The 12,729-nt window shown below is 36.9% G+C and overlaps 1 protein-coding gene across 5 annotated transcripts in view; it reads right to left on the bottom strand.

Moving 5' to 3' along the window:
- Nucleotides 1-12,729, bottom strand: part of BABAM2 (BRISC and BRCA1 A complex member 2) — a 450,034-nt gene that overhangs the window by 405,516 nt on the left and 31,789 nt on the right. The window lies entirely within an intron of this gene.

Raw genomic sequence — 12,729 nt, 5'->3', positions numbered from 1 at the left:
TCCATTTTTGGCCTTTTTCTGGTACCAGGTCGTTTTCTTTCCTTCCACAAAGGTATGGTGCTTCCTTTAGATTTGGCACAACCTAACTTTCATCTGCAGGAAAGCACAATGCGCACTCAATGTCAGGAAAAATACAAATTTAAAAGGCAGGGGGTAGTCACCCAGGTCTGAACAGTTTGGTGTTTTCTTTTTGTTTTGTTTTGTTTTTCAAGACAAGATCTTGCTCTGTAGCCCAGGCTGGAGTGTAGTGGTGCAATCTCTGCTCACTGCAGCCTCAATCTCCCAGGCTCAAGTGATCCTCCCACTTCAGCTTCCCAAGCAGCTGGGACCACAGGTGCTGCCTACCACACCTGGCTTTTTATTTTTTTTTTTTTCCAGAGAGGAGGTCTCACTATGTTATCCAGGATGGTCTCGAACTCCTGGACTCAAGTGATCCTTCCACCTCGTCTCCCAAAGTGTCAGGATTATAGGTGTGAGCCACTGTACCCATCCTGGTTTTTTTTTTAAGTCTATTATTCCACAAAGTTATATAATGTTTCTTGCTCGTCACAGATTTACTGTACAAGATAATTTGCAATCTTAGAAGTCATAAGTTCAACTGCATAACAGCTACATAGGCTTCATAACTTAATAAAATACTAATATGAAGTCGATTGAGAAAGTAATATGCTTAATTTTGTTATAAAAAGATGAGGTCTTTAATTTATAAACTAAAGCAAGGAGGCTAATTTTGTTTCATAATTCCAAAACTGGCTGTGAAGCAATTCTTAAAAAGAACCTATAAAAGTAGTTTAATTAATGGAAGCATAGTTGAAATAAATGTACAACTTCCCTACATAGTGACTTGGAAGGGCAAAAGTCATTTAAAAATAAATTGAAAAAATTTTGTCTTAAATAAACTAATTCAGACCCCACATTAGACTTACTATTACTTTTTTCCAAAACTATTTGAATATTAAAGAAAAGAACCAGACAGTGGCCAGGTGCGATAACTCACACCAGTAATCCCAGCATTTTGGGAGGCCAAGGTGGGCGAATCACCTGAGGTCAGGAGTTCGAGACCAGCCTTAACAACATGGTGAAACCCCATCTCCACTAAAAATAAAAAATTAGCCAGGTGTAGTAGCATATATCTGTAATCCCAGCTATCAGAAGGCTGAGGCAGGAGAATCGCTTGAACCTGGGAGGTGGAGGCTACAGTGAGCCACGATGGTGCCACTGCACTCCAGCCTAAATAACAGAGATAGACTCCGTCTCAAAAAAAAAAAAAGAAAGAAAACAAAAGCAGACAGAAACTTTAACTCAGATATATTTAACATAAGTCACTAAGTTGATTATTCTTCATTATCTTCAGAGGCCAATAAAAATACTAGTTTATAAACTAAACAACAAAGTTGCACAAGCAATTGAATGGTAACCTATTTTTATTTTTTACACATTTTAAGAATACTTTCTCATTTTCCTTTCAATATAAAAAACATTCTTTGGAGTATATTTTAGAGGTATCATATTCCCATAATCTTTTCTAGCCCACAACATAGCAGTTATTTTAAAAGACTACAGAAAACATAAACTCCAGCATTATAAAGTATAATCTAATGATGGTAATGAGCATCCTGTCATTATGAGCATGCTGTTATGAACCCTATAAGAACACCAAGAGTTTTCCTTCTATTGCATTCAACTGCAATGCTTTAAAATTATGAAAAACACCATTTACAATCAAGTATCTTTTTTGGCCTGAAGGATCAAATTATCTAACTACGTAGCTTAAAGACTGAAGTTATTAGCTGTACAGGAAATCCACATAATTAACCTGATTCCAGTTTGTTTGAATAACTCACTCCTTTTTCAATGAGAAATTGTTTTTTTCCTGAATGGTTACACTCACTGTTAGGGCACACTCTTTATTATATACTTTAGCCAGGACTGGGAAAGTATTTTTGTGCACTGCTATGTTGCCTTCCTCCCTTACTACATCAACAGCTGGTTCCAGCAACCTCAAGGTATTAAAAGGCACATTTCTAGTGGAGATAGGAAAAGATTTCCTAAAGGATACAAAATTATAGCAAGGTAAGAGGAATAAGTTCTAGTGTACTACACCACTGTAGATGACTATAGTTAATAATAAATAGTTTCAAATAGCTAGAAGGAGGATATTAAATCTTTCCATCACAAAGAAATGATAAATGTTTGAGATGAGGATATGCTAATTAACCTGATTGTATCACTATATACTATATGTATCAAAACATCATTACGAACCCCATAAAAATGTACAATTCCTATATGTCAATTAAAAAATTAAAGTTTTATAAAGAAAAAAGTATATTTCTCTATCTCTGTGGTTCATTCACTGATTTTTTTTCATTTAGATAAGATTTATCAAGCATTGCTATAGGTGTTAGGATTATAGGATGGACAAGACAGAGAAGATCTACCGTCTCATGTTACTTAAATTCTAGTAAGGGAAGAAGAAAATGATAAACAAGAGACAAACATGTAAAGATGGTTTAGGATTGCTAAATGCTATGAGGAAAATAAAACACGGTGCTGCAATGAAGCAGGAGCTACTGTACACTGGAATATCAAAGAGGACCTCTGGAGGAGGTGAAATCCGAAAACTGAATAACACAAACGGGACCACCACGCCAAGTTCTGGAAAAGAGCATTCCAGGCAGAAGAAAGAGCTGGTGCAAAGATGGAAAGCAGGAACAAGCTTGGTACATCTGGGGAAGAAATCTTGATATGTCATAGCAAGGCGGCTGGAGGACAGTAAATGAGGAAGAGAAGAGCAAAAGATTAGGACGTAGTCAATGAGGGAGAGAGGGGCAAAAGCAAGGGACAGATCACACAGGGCCTTGCAATCAGTTGCAATTCATTCGGTTTTTATGCCAAGCACAAAGGAGGGCTTTGAGCAGAAGAGTAAAAATATTTATGTTTTTAAAATATCACTTTGTCTATCGTACAGAAAAAAAAAAAAGACCATAAGAGATAAAATGAACACAACCAGACCAGATAGGAGACCATTTTAGTCAAGAAAAATGATGGCGCAAAACCAACATGCATTTATAGATGGTATTACCTACTTCTCTGCTATCTACAGAGATCCTTGCCTGTCCACTTTCTAACTCTGGTGCAGTGATAATGCTGCTGCTTTAGTAAACACTCACTTCATGGTCTTCGGTAAGGAGACGGTCTTCTGTGATGTGGGGGCTGAGCAAAGTGCAGCCCACCTGGCAGACCAGGCCCAGACTCAGGCGCATGAGAGCAAGAATGGTGCTGGAAAGGAACGCACAGGGCCACAGAGGGCAGAGACCATCCCCTTCAGCTTCTCATCTTCAGTCATGGAGAGAGGTGTTTCAGGGTGTGGTTATCCACCTGGAACGGGATGCTGCCCAAAGTCTCTACTATTTCAGGGAAAGATAACACTACATAGCTGGCTATGAGGAATAGGGACTGCAAACCTCTAAGAGTTGTAGGAAGGCCAGGGCAGCTGGGAGCAATGTGGATGAGTCTTGTGTTTAACCCCCAGGGATGCTACTGGTCTCACCAGGTTTCTCAATCCCCGCTGGGACTGAAAACCCAATGCAGGCAGGATAATAATAATAATAACCACTTTGAAACTGAAAAAAGAAAGAAAGAAAGATGATGGATCCTTAGACCAGGGTAGCAGTAGTGGAGATGAGACAAACGGATTTATTAAACAGGGCTGACTGGGAAAGGAGCATGTTTAGGGAAAAGGAAATCAAGAGTTTTGTGAGATGACCTCCAAATCTTCTATGCAAACAGTCAGGTTAATGAGTGGGCTAACCAATCTATCAGGGCCACTAAAATGTCACAGAAAATACAGAAGAAAAATTCACAAAACCTCACCTTAGTGCTTTATGATATTGGAAAGATCACTTACTTGAGTGGGAATGCGAAAGAGGGGTATAGGGAGTAATACTTCCTAAAAGCACGCTCAAGTCAAAATTATAATCTCCAGTTATCTGCAGAGATTCTGCTTTGCTAAGAGGAATATACAAATTTGGGACCAAGAGCCAAAGTGCCCAAGGCAACAGAGGAAAGTTGCCATTAGTAGGTCTCTTTCTCCTGAGTGGCACTCAACTTATCTTCCAATGAAATGTTGGGCAAATTAATTAACATACGTTACATTCTATCTTCCTTATATTACCTAGGATAAATAGGTTTATAGGAAACAAGCCAATAACGTGTTTCTCCTAAGATTAAACTAAAATGTTTCCTCTTCTTAAGATACCTCTGTCTAAAATTGGTTTGGTTATGCTCTTTAATTTACTGTGAAAATTCAATTTGCACAAAAGGAGGGTACCCATTTTTCTGTTAACCAAAAAAGAGCATGGGGACCAGGCACAGTGGCTCACGCCTGTAATTCCAACACTTTGGGAGGCTGAGGCAGGCAGATCACCTGAGGTCAGGAGTTCAAGACCAGTCTGGCCAACATGCTGAAACTCCATCTTTACTAAAAATACAAAAATTAGCTGGGTGTGGTGGCACATGCCTGTAGTCCCGGCTACTCAGGAGGCTGAGGCAGGAGAATTGCTTGAACCCGGGAGATGAAGGTTGCAGTGAGCCAAGATCGCGCCATTGCACTCCAGCCTGGGCAATAGAGCGAGACACTATCTCAAAAAAAAAAAGCATAGGTTTAAAAGAGCTTTCCTCTGTGGCCTTAAACAGTTTGACTCTTGGCCCCAAATTTGTATATCCCTCTCAGCAATGCTAACAGACAACCTGAAGCTAACTGGAGATTATCATTTTGACCTGATTATGCTTTGGGAGATATTACCCATGCCCGTCCCCACTTCAAGTAAGTGATCTTTCCAACATCATACAGCACTAAGGGGAGTTTTAGTAAATTCTAAACCCATGGTAATGTTAAAAATTGATAATCATTCTCAGCAAACTGACAGAAGAGCAGAAGATCAAACACCGCATGTTCTCACTTATAGGCGGGTGTTGAACAATGAGAACACATGGACACAGGGAGGGGAGCACTACACTCTGGGGTCAGTTGGAGGGAAATAGGGGAGGGACGGTGGGGGGTGGGGAGTTGGGGAGAGATAGCAAGGGGAGAGATGCCAGATGTAGGTGATGGGGAGGAAGGCAACAAATCACACTGCCACGTGTGTACCTATGCAACAATCTTGCATGTTCTTCACATGTACCCCAAAACCTAAAATGCAATAAAATTTAAAAAAAAATTGATAATGTATAAAAGCTTTAAAGTACATGGAAACAGCATGATTCCACTTATGGAAAAAGGATACTTTTAAGTATGTATATCTACACACATAAACAGATTTCAGAAGGAGATTAACCAAAATGTGGCCGGATTTGAAATGATTTTTACAGTGTTCTTCTAATTACCTTTCCGCATTTTTTTATTCTTATTTTTTATTTTTTGGAAACAAGGTCTTGCTATCACCCAAGCTGGAGTAGTGCTATCACAGCTCACTGCAGTTTCAATTTCCCAAGCTCCAGCAATCCTCCCACATCAGCCACCCAAGTAGCTGGAACCACAGGCACATGCCACCACGTCCGACTAATTTTTTGTATTTTTAGTAGAGGCAAGGTTTCACCATGTTGCCCAGGCTGGTCTCAAACTCCTGGGATCAAGCAATCCTCCTGCCTCAGCCTCCCAAAGAGCTGGAATTATAGGAGTAAGCCACTGCACCGAGCAGCTTTCTACACTGTTTGATTTTTATAATGAACATGAACTATAAACTATTTTACTATTGTAATTTTTTTAAGAGACAGTGTCTTGCTCTAGTGCCCAGGCTGGAGTGCAATGGCACAATTATAACTCACTGCAGCCTTGAACACCTGGGTTCAAGGAATCCTCCCACCTCAGTCTCCCAAGTAGCTAGGACTACAGGTGCACCACCACACTCAGCTCAATTTTTTTTCTTTTTGAGACAGTCTCACTGCTTTGCCCAGGCTAGTCTCAAATTCCTGACCTCAAGCAATCTTCCTGCCTTAGCCTCCCAAAGTCTGGGATTATAGGCATGAGCCATGGTTCTCGGACACAATTATAAACTATTTTAAGGCTAAATACAACCCTTTTCTATTTGACTATGAAAACTTGGCTATGATGGTCTGATTTTATCTTTTTCTTTTAAAGTACTTCACTCCTCTTCAGAAGGAAGGAATTCAGGCTGATATACTGATGAATGGTCTTCAAGTAAAGCAAATGAAAGCCATTATATTGTGGTATCACAGAACTTCACATCTCTAACATTTATTATCTTTCACAGTTTCTTTGGGTTGGAATTTGGGAACGGCTTGGCTGGGCAGTTCTAGCTTAAGGTCTCCCATGAAACTACTGTCAGAAATCAGTAACACATAACTAATATAGCAGGGAAACTCACTCAGCTAGAAAGCTATGTCCTTATACAAATATGAAAAAGCTAGTAAAGAAAAAGCTACTGGCTATATTGAAGTTATATTTATAGAATGGCAACTTGTCCTCACACATAGTTAAAGCCAAGGTTGAAAAAGCCAATATTCCAAATTGAATCACTTTTAATTTAAAAATTATTTTAAAACTATTTTAAAATTGCTGACAGTTAAGTATAATTTCAAATTTGTCTCTCAACTACATTTCATCAGTGCTCACTATGTGTCTGGCACTAAGTGCTAGGAATATAGCAGTAACAAGAACAAAAAACATATCTTGGCATTAGAGTGTAGAAAGGGTTTTTGGATGAAAAACTCTGCTGTACAAATGTATCTCTTACCAATTTCAAATTACCTAAATATACTGGGAATGCACTATTTTAAAATTTAACATGTGGGTGAACAAAGGGAGTTAAACTCACATTATACAGATTACGCAAGTAGGAATTATCAAGTGGGAATTCTTGATAGCATCAAAGGAGGTAGTTTAGTCTAGTACTTTATTACAGAAATGGCAGTTAATCATTGACGCAATAAAATGCTGAGCATAAGAACCTTCGCATATTCTCATCTGTTGAGTCTCTTATTTTACATTTAATCACGTGACACCCAGTATTACCTATTTTTCTCATTGTGGCTTGTTTTCCCAACCAGATTATAAGATTCTAGTGCCAAGAACTATGTTATGCTCTTTTTTAAATAAGTCCTAGTATGGCACCTAGCACAGTGCTAAATATCCAGCACTGATGAAATTTTAGCATATTACTAGCACTCATAAACTAAACTCAAGAACTGTCATTTTACAGATGATGACATCAAAGAGCAAAGGGTCTCACAGGCACTCTAGGACTGGAAACCACTTTCGGTACACTCTAACCATAACTTAGTCTCCATGGCCTAGGCATCTTTAAATCTCCAGGGTCTAGCACTGATATCCAGGAGGTGAACACTCCAACAATTATCTACATGCGAGGATAAAGATTTGCTGAATGAATGCATAAATCTTGACTCCTAGTGTTGTATTCTTTTTATGATTAAAAAAAAAAAAAAACACTGTTGATTTAACTGGAATTGGTATGATGTGCTCATCCTTACCCCCAAGAAAGGCAAAAGTATGATTATTTATGGAATGTCTTCCCTTTAAAGAGCTGTACACACAACTCAGAATTTAAACTTTATTACCTAAAATTATTCTATTTCCACAATAAACAAATAACAGTGGCTAATATTTGTCAGGCATTTACTATGCGGCAGGCACTATTCTAAGTTCTTTAACTACATTAAACTATTTTTTTTTTTTTTTTGAGACAGAGTCTTGCTCTGTCGCCAGGCTCAATCTTGGCTCACTGCAACCTCAGCCTCCCAGGCTCAAGCAATTCTTCCGCCTCAGCCTTCCAAGTAGCTGGGACCACAGGTGTGCGCCACCACGCCTGGCTTATTTTTCTATTTTTAGTAGAGACGGGGTTTCACCACGTTGGCCAGGATGGTCTCAATCTCTTGACCTCGTGATCCACCCGCCTCAGCCCCCCAAACCACATTAAACTATTTAAACTCACAGCAAACTTCCAAGATAGGTGCTGTTATTACCTCCAATTTATAGATGAGGGCACTGAGACATGTAGGTGCTATGTAACTTGCTAGTGAGTGACAGAGCTCGGATCCAAATCGAGGGTGTCTGCCTCCATGGCCCACTTTCTTAATTACTATATTAAGCCATCTCTTAATAACTTAAAAGAAAACCATCAGATTAATGAGAAATCTTGTGATTAGTAAATTATAAATTATAATTAGTGACTTATAAAGATTTATAACTATAAATCTTAGAGTGAACTATAAATGTTTTCAACAAATGATATTTTATTAAGTACCTAGAAAAATGAGAAGTAAAAGATGACAAAATATTGCCAAAAAGAGATTCTATTACATGTGCTCTAATGAAAAGAAAATTATTTATCAGTAATAAGTATAAAAACTGTAAACATGTAAATCAAGGCTGCCAGAGAGGGAACAAGGCCCTTGTAATGACACAGACTCTGCAATGATGACACTGCTGATTGATTTAACAAATGCTTTAAATAAATAAACTTTAAATTAAAAATGAAAGGTAAATTTGGATTTGACTCCTCTTTAAATTATCACTTGTTCCTAGTTACTGAGACCCAACTCAATTAAGGTTTCACTATAAAAAATAAAAGTAGGCAAATTTTACTACATTTTATAGCTTTTTTCGTGATAGCCAAGAATTAATCTAGATTAACAAAGCTCTAAGAATATATTCTACAACCTTTAAAACATTACCAGTTTTAAAATAATGCAAAATATAAGAAAATTTATTCTTTCTAGTTTAATAGGGCTAACCCTGTTTTTTGATATACTGTCTTGAAAAAATAATGACTTAGACCATTTCTATTCTTCAAGCCACCTAAAAAGAACAAATTAGATGAGTCCAGGGTTCCTTCCCTGAGCCTACGTCAGTTTCCTTTACCCTGACTATTAATTTACCATTTGGCATGTGTCCTACATAGCTTCCTGTTTTCTTGATAGTGACGTTTGTGCTTAACCAACAATATTTAACATCAGCTGAGGAGGAAGTCTTCAACTTTGGCAACCTAAAATAACAAGTGACTCTCAAATAAAATAGGCTTAAAGATCAATAATTGCCTTTTAAATAACTACTAAGTCACATATTACAGTTAATTATTGTTAATTTAACTACTACATTTTCATCTTTTAGAATTAATTTATTTTCTCTGAATTAAATCTGCTATCGATTACTTAGTTTCAAAAATTATCATGGTTTCTAGACTGGATGCAGCAGTAAAGAAGCTGGAAGACTGACAAAGGGTATCTTAACATCTATTTAAATAATGTATAACATGGGCATTTTATCTGCAAAGGCATCTGAACTGATTCACAAAACCTTACATATTCAGCCTTGAAAGGTCTATAATTATACCCCATTTAACTGGCTAGATCAAAATCTACAAGGTCAAGTCCTAGACCCTTTTACAAGCAAAAAGTACAAATTAAAATTGGTACAAGAAGACAACAAAACTGCACTGAGATACATTTTGTATGCTACTTTTCAGGGGAATGGGGCTACATATTTGATGACATATGATACTCTTGATACATCAAGTATATTCTCTCTAAAGACTAAATACTATGGCTAGACCCTACCAGAAAAATGATAGATTTAATTCTTAGCATAGCATTCCAAAATGCCATTACCAAAATAAATGACTCAGCCCAGAATGTTTTTAAAATTACAAAATTAAAATATTCAAGAAAATGTGTTTGCCAGTTCATGTGGCGTCAACTGTTATTCTCAGCTTCTATGCCGTATCTCCATTTATAAATGATAAACTTCAACTCTACTTTAGAGTAGGAAGTATTTTTAAATGTTGGTAGGTGTCCCTATAACAAAAATGTAGTTTAAATTACAATATGGTTTCAGTAGAAATGATGGGCTCACATACTATTTTTAACAGCTAACTAGGAAGGGGAAAATCATTTAACTTTTTCAGATAGATGTTTAGCTTATTAATTTTCAACCTTTCTTCTTTTCTAATATGTGTATTTAACTCTGTAAGAGAAGAGGAAATTAATAGGATTATCTCAATAAGTACAAGTGTCAGATAAAATTAAACATCCATTCATAATTTTAAAATCTCTCTATAAACTAGGATAAAAAGGAACTTCCTTTATCTAATAAAGGCTATCTATAAAAAACTTAAAGCAACATCATACTTAAAAATAAAACATTGAAATTTTTTTCTTTGAGATAGAGGATGAAACAAGAATACAGGCTCTCATCACATTTATTCAACATTGTACTGGAGGTCCTAGCCAGGATGGAAGAAATGAGGGGGTGTAAAAATTGGAAAAAAAGAAATAGAACTTACTTTTTTGCAGAAAATGTGACTGTGCACATAGAAAATTTTGTAAATGTGCATATGCACCATTGGAATTAATATGTGGGTTTAGCAAAGTTGTTAGTGCATACATAGAAGTCAATTGTATTTCCATACACCATCAACAGTCAGAAAATGAAACTTTTAGAAAGATGTCATCTAAAATAATATCAAATGATCAAATATATAGAAATAAATGTTACAATAGATGTGCAAGATCTATGCAGAAAGCTATTATTAAGAAGAAAATAAGTAAACAAGTAAATAAACAGAGATATCATGTTCATGGATTAGAAGACTCATCATGAGGCCAGGCACAGTGGCTCACACCTATACTCTCAGCACATTAGGAGGCTGAGTCAGGCAGATCAATTGAGCTCAAAAATTTGAGACCAGCCTGGGCAACATGGAGAAACTCTGTCTCTACAAAAAAATTTTTTAAAAAAATAGTGGGTATGGTGGCACATGCCTGTAATGCCAGCTACTTGGGAATCAAAGGTGGGAGGACCACCTGAGCCAGTGAGGTAGAGTCTGCAGTGAGCCATGATCACGTCACTGCACTCCAGCCTGGACCACAGAGTGAGATCCTGCCTCAAAAAAAAAAGACTCATAATGAAAAGTTGTCAGTTCTACCTAAATTGATCTGGAATCTGGAAGGCAGATTCTAAATGCAAATAGAATGCCAAGAACCTAGAATAGATCAGATTCTCTTGAAGAAGAAACACTTGGTAGGATTATTCACAACAGACAAAAGGTAGAAGCAATCCAAGTGTCCATCTATGGATGAATGGATAAACTGTACCATATATGTGTGACACACACACACACACACACACACACACACACACACACACACACACTGGAATGGAATATTATCCAGCCTTAAAAAGGAAGGAACTTTTGATATATACTACAACATGGATACATCTTGAGGACCTTATGCTAAGAGATATAAGCCAGTCAAAATAGGACAAAGACTATATGATTCCACTTACATGAAGTATCTAAAGTAGCCAAATTCATAGTCAAAGAAAGTAGAATGGTAGTTGCAAGGGGCTGAGGGGAGAGGGAAATAGGAAGCTATTGCTTAATGGGTACAGAGTTTCAGATAGATAGTTGTAATGACTGTACTACAATATGAATATACTTAATTCTACAGAACTGTATGCTTAAAAATGATTAAAATGGTAAATTTATATTATATGTATTTTACCATAATAAGAAAAACCTTGGTAGGAAATTTGCTCTACTGAGTTTCAAAATTTATTATAAATGTTAGTAACTAAATATTGATGTTGGTACAAAGATGGAGAAACCAGTAAAACAGAATAAAGAGTCCAGAGACAGATTCTCACATTTCTGGACACTTAATTTATGACAAAAACATTTCTTCCATTGGTATCTACATATATTTTCAGATTTCTTTTTCCGGTATGGCAGGTAAAAATACCACATTATAAGTAATATAAATTTATAGTATTGCTTAATTTTATCTTTATATCATTTCTAGCTTATATTTTATATATGTTTTATAATTAAATATATTTTTACAATTAAATATACATGTAGCAGAGGTACACATTAAAATGATTTGGGGTGTGCTATAGTCTGAATGTTTGTGTCCCCTCAAAATTCCTATTGAAACCTAATCACCAATGTGTTGGTATTAAGAGGTAGGGCATTTGGGAGCTGACTAGGTCATGAAGATGGAGGTCTCATAAATAGGATTAGTGTCCTTATAAAAGAGGCATGAGGGAACTTGTCTGCCTCTTTGCCCTTCTGCCATGGAAGGACACACAGAAGGCACCATCTATGAGGAATAGGCCCTCACCAGATAAAATCTAGCAGAGACTTGATCCTGGACTTTTTAGCCTCCAGAACTGTGAGCAATAAACTTCTGTTTTTTATCAATTACCCAGTCTAAGGTATTTTGCTATGGCAACCCAAACAGACTAAGACAGGGTACATAATGAAAAAAAAAATTTGGAGTGATCATTGCTATAAGGGTTATACAAAGGAGCCTCTATTCTCAAGAACTTGTAATCAGAAGACAAAAATCCAACTGTGAAAGTCAAACACAACACAATTTAAATAACAAGTCAAGACAACAATAGATACAAGTCACAAAGCAATTAACATGATTAATTGCCAAATTAGTGGTTAAAGCAAATAAACACAATAGGAGCGAAGAAGAGAGCAGAGAAATCACTTTTAGCTTGGGTAACCAAGGAAGGTTCACTGGAATACAACTGGCCTCTAAGAAGGCATTGGATCTGGCCAAGTGAGGAGGAGAAATAGTTATGGGCAATTGTCTTTAAGTAAGGGCAAAACCTAGGAGACAGACACTGCTAGACTGAAAACTCTAGGAAGAAATAGAAAGCATTAAAGCCTGGATCCC

The sequence above is a fragment of the Sapajus apella genome, unplaced genomic scaffold, assembly GCF_009761245.1.
Source record: "Sapajus apella isolate SASKATOON/1434 unplaced genomic scaffold, GSC_monkey_1.0 scaffold44, whole genome shotgun sequence".
Lineage (NCBI taxonomy): Eukaryota > Metazoa > Chordata > Mammalia > Primates > Cebidae > Sapajus > Sapajus apella.
Note: the sequence above shows the minus strand (reverse complement) of the source record. Positions and strands in the feature narration are given on the sequence as shown.